The sequence below is a fragment of the Sciurus vulgaris genome (assembly GCF_902686455.1).
Source record: "Sciurus vulgaris genome assembly, chromosome: 3".
Lineage (NCBI taxonomy): Eukaryota > Metazoa > Chordata > Mammalia > Rodentia > Sciuridae > Sciurus > Sciurus vulgaris.
The window spans coordinates 70,744,429-70,749,386 of record NC_136463.1 but is presented as its reverse complement, the minus strand read 5'-3'; the positions used below and the strand labels follow the sequence as shown (position 1 = coordinate 70,749,386).

At 41.6% G+C, this 4,958-nt stretch overlaps 1 long non-coding RNA gene across 1 annotated transcript; it reads left to right on the top strand.

Moving 5' to 3' along the window:
• Nucleotides 1–1,419: 1,419 nt before the first annotated feature.
• On the top strand, nt 1,420–3,415 carry LOC306658521. Its single transcript, XR_013763071.1, has 2 exons — nt 1,420–1,463; nt 1,572–3,415. It is a non-coding gene; the product is annotated as an uncharacterized lncRNA (long non-coding RNA).
• Nucleotides 3,416–4,958: the final 1,543 nt, after the last annotated feature.

Here is a 4,958-nt window from a genome sequence, read left to right as displayed (position 1 = left end):
ATTTTAGTCCGAGTCCCTCAATTCCTCCCCTTCTTGAATCCTGGGTTCTGGAGTGACTGGAGATGCAGTCACCCTCTAGTCCACCATCTTGGATCGCCCCGTGGAAAAAGCCTTCAGCTGGAGGGGGACAAGGCTGCCTGGAGAGGTCTCTGGCTGCCCAGCCCTGGTCCCAGAAGCTGCTAGCAGTCGGAGGTCTCTGCTGGCTTGGGGACTTGTGGCTGGCTCTGCGTCAAGAGGCTCTCACTGGGCGGTCTGCCCCGAGAAGCTAACCTAGAGAGGTGCTTCCCGCTGGAGGGGGCTGAGCTCTGTCCAAGATCTTTTTCCCCCACGTCCAGAATGTAGTTATTAAAGATGTGGGACTTTAAAAAAAGACTGAGGTTGTGGGATGGCAGAGGTGACGGGGGAAAAAGACCTTTTGTTCTGTTATGACAGAGAGGTGGGCATAGGAGATTTGAATGGAAAATCTTCATTTTATAACGTGCAAATAGGTGTCAATCTGAGAATATTTTGCAGGGATTTTTTATTAGTATTAATGACAAATGCTGAAGAATTTAAGAAGCCAGAGATGAAGCACATTAAATATTAGAAATATATTTTTAGGTGTTTTTGTCATCATTTTCTAAATGGTTCAGTATTAGCCCTAAGTCCTAAAAATTGCAATGCTTATCTATTTCTATCATGAGGGTAAAAATAATTTTTTTCTTACATTTGAGCTTCAATTTTCATATCTGTAGATCATGTATTGCAATTGCACACACAAGTACAGGATTTCCTTCAGTACATTACCTTCTGCTGGCTGCAGAAAGGCCTTGGCAAAGCTGGACCTTCAGGACAAAGGAGCAAGTTGCCTACTGCACCAGAGCCTATGTACTTTCCTGCTTCCAAATGTTGTAACACTAATTCCATGCTGTATAAACAGAGAATATGGCTGTTGGAGAAGAAACAAGCCAACAAAAACAACAGGCACAGAAATTACCCAGGAATAATGATTTTCAATGCTTTCGGTTTTGCAAAGCTGTCTCTGTAGCTCCATATACACTTGGATAAGACCTACAATTATTCAATATTCATTCTTTCTCTATGTTGCCTACTTGTCATTATCATAAACTATTCTGAGCAATTAAACCTAGAATGTTTTCTAAGGTGAGCAGGAATTTAACATATTTGAGTGGTTTATTAAGAGTTTATTGTGACCCAGGTTTTGAGTTCTTTATCTGGTTAGTACTCTCTGGTCCTACAAAGGTTACAAGCACCAGACAAAAGATACATTCACTCTCTTACTGGAAAGACATGAAAATCATTGCCGGTTCCATCCTCTTCCTCTCAGGTATCCTGGGGATCCATGTCCTGATTGAAATCTAATGCTTTGAACACCTGGGCATTTGAACACCAGCCACATGCATAAAGACTTTGTTTCTGGTCAGCAATGGATTTGCAAGTATAGTAATCACTGCTGGGCAGGGGTAAGCAGTTTTATCTGTTTCTGGGCAATCTGGATTCTATTAAAATGGATTCATGCATGTTGGGGTTTTCGGGGTATGTAATATAATGACATGTCTCTCTTCTTTCAGCTCAAAACCAATTCAAAAATAAAATGAAGAGGTCAGATCAATGTCTATAGGTGTTACTCCTCACAAAGCTGGTTTGGAAAGTATTACCTGACCCTTTGACCAAAAAGAATTTTCTAATATTTTTTCCTGCTCTTGACTTTGGAACCTGAATATAAAGAAAGTTGGTCAACAGAATATACACTTAACCAGATGATACATAGAGGGTCTTCACCTGCCTTCCACCTCTCTTGTACAGAGTCCAGGCCAAAAAGTGAGATTCTATGTATTTACTAATTACTGACACCATTATCTCACTGACAGGCAAGCATGGACCAATGGATGGAAGACTAGTGCTATCCATCACATACATCACTCCTCCTTCCACCTCTGGGAATGGGCCAGTTCAAGGTGATGAATTAGCAGTGTTTCCACTCAGGATCATTAGAAGACCGATGTTCTTGTATTTAGGAATGTGTTGAGAGGGAAAGGAAGTTTCTCTTATCATCAACTTTACTTGATTCACTTAATATATGCTGAAGGTTACAACTAGAATAATTGACTTTTGGAAAGATGATTTCCCTCACAATAGTTTTATCTTGAGCATTCTGTTTTTAACAAGAAATGATGCTGATTTGTGGCATTAGATCAGAAACCCTACACCTGCTAGAAGAAAATGCAGGCCCAACATTCTATCGTGTTGGCTTAGGAACCAACTTCCTCAACAAGACTGCTAAAGTGAAAGAAGTTAAAGCAAGAATCAATTACTAAGATCAAACTAAAAAGCTTCTTCACTACAAAGGAAATAATCAAGAACATGAGAGAGCCTACAGAGTGGGAGAAAATCTTTGTCACCTGCACCTCAGATACAGATTAATCTCAAGGATATAAAAAAACTCAGAAAACTTAACACCAAACAAAGCAAATAAAAAAAAAAACCAAATAATCCAATCAATAAATGCAAAGGAACTAAATAGGCACTTCACAGAAGAAATACAAATGATGAACAAATATACGGGAAAACATTCAACATCTCTAGCAATTAGAGAAATGCAAATTAAAACTACACTGAAATTTCATTCTAATTTCCAGTTAGAATGCCAACAATGAAGAATACAGAGAACAATAAATATTGTCAAGGACATTGGGTAAAAGGTACACTCACATTGCTGGTAGGACTGCAAATTGGTGCAACCACTTAACAGTATGGAAAGTCCTCAGAAAAATTGGAATGGAACAACCATTTGACCCAATTATTACACTCCTTGATATGTACGCAAAGGATTTAAAATCAGCATATTATAGTGCTGCAGCTATATCAATGTTCATAGCAGCTTAATTTATAATAGCTAAGCTCTGGAGCCAACCTAGGTGCCCTTCAGCAGAGGAACAGATAAAGAAAACATGGTGTGTATACACACACACACACACACACACACACACACACAATGGAATATTACTCAGCCATAAAAAATGACTTTGTGACATTGGCCTATGAATGAATGGATCTGGAGACTATTATGAAGCAAAATAAGCCAATCCCCTGCCCCCAGGGGGAAAAAAAAAAGGTTGAATGTTCTCTCTGATGTGTGGATACTAATGCACAGCAAGGATGGGGGAAGGGGAAGAATAGAAGTTCAGTAGATTAGCCAAAGGGGAATGAAGGGAAGGAATAGGAAAGACAGTGGAATGAATCTGAACTTAATTTTCCTATGTACATATATAAATATGCCAATAGTGAATCTCCACATCATGTACAAACACAAGACTGGGATCCTAATTAGAATAAGATGTACTCCATGTTTGTATAAATATGTCAAAATATACTCTACTGTCATGCAAACTAAAAAAAAAAGAATAACCACAAAGTGCAAGCTGGTTGACTATATCAAATAGGTTCATGCTGCCACCTTGTGGCAAAGCTTATTCCTGGGAAACCTTACTGAGCAGGAAAATGCAGAGAATGGAAAGAGATGTAGGTCTGTCTCCCCTTCGCTGAGTTTGGGTGAGTGCAGGCACTCAGCCAGCAGTCTGTGCAGAGAACTGTGTGGATAGCAGTTACTGGTGTGGTTCTAATGTTGATGACTGGGGTCAGGCTGGCACTGACCCTTCCCGCAGGTCACTTTGCTCTGGGTGATGCTGGCTCCTCCTCTGTGAAGTGGGATAAGCCCAGCCTATTACAAGGGCAGCCGTGAGACTTCAGGGTGTGCAACTCTTTCCAAGCACCCACAGCCTGCCCAGGGCCGTGTCTTTATTCACAGCACCCCAGGTGTCCAACATGACTCCACCCATACCCTGTCCTCGGTGGACCCACCGATGTTCCATGTCCAGCCTGAACTCAATTTACCTTCTGCACCCTGTTTGGAATTGCTTGGAGTGGATGCAGGTAGAGGTAGTTGTTAGGTCTGGGACCCACCAGGAGCAGGACATCTGAGGATGCCTTTAGAAGCAGCTCAGATGGTGGACAGCAGATCCTTGACACTCTAGCCTCTCCAAAGCGCCTTTCCTTTCCCAAATTTCCCTGAAGACGTTTTCCCCAACGTGCTGGCTTTGTCCTTAGACCACCTGCCTGGTTTGTCCTGGCCCTGCCCAGTTGTCGCTCCTGCCTTCTGGAACCCTGCCTGTCCCCACACAGAGGCCTTCTCTGAGGCCCTCATCATGTTTCTTGCCTCCCCACTCTGTCCACTCCCTCCAGATTCCCCATAAATTTCTTCATCTTATCCTCTACATCTCTGACCATATTGGAGAGGGAATATTACCTTTTTATTCAGTTTTAAAAAAGTTGTGATAATAGATACATAACAATGCACTATTTTAACCACTTTTAAGGACAGTTTAGTGGCACTAAATACATCCACATTCTTGTGCAACTATTACCACCATCCTTCTTCAGAACTGTTTGTTTTTTAAGTGGGGTGTCTCTGCGTTGCCCAGTCTGGTCTCTAATTTCTGAGCTTGACTGATCCTCCTGCCTCAGCCTCCTGGGCAGCTGGGACTGCAGGCATGTGCTACCCTGTCCTGCCACTTTCAGAAGGTTTATCATCTTCCCAAACTGAGACTCTCTACCCTTTCAACCTGAATTCTCTTCTCTCAGTCCCTACAAATGACCATTTTACTTTCTTTTCCTTTTTTTTTAACTACAGCTTTATGTACACAGTAGTTGGACTCATCCTGACAGACTCACACATGCATAGAAATAAATTTCAGTTCATGCTCCCCTATTTCTCCTCCTCCCATTCTACTTTCTGTCTCTAAGAATCTCGCTTCTCTATGGGCCTCACATAAGTGGAGAATACAGTGTTTGTCCTTTTGTGTCTGGCTTATTTCACTCAGCATAATGTCTTTAAGGTTCATCCACATTATAGCATGTGTTAGAATTTCACTTCTTTTTAAGGGTGAATAATATCCCGT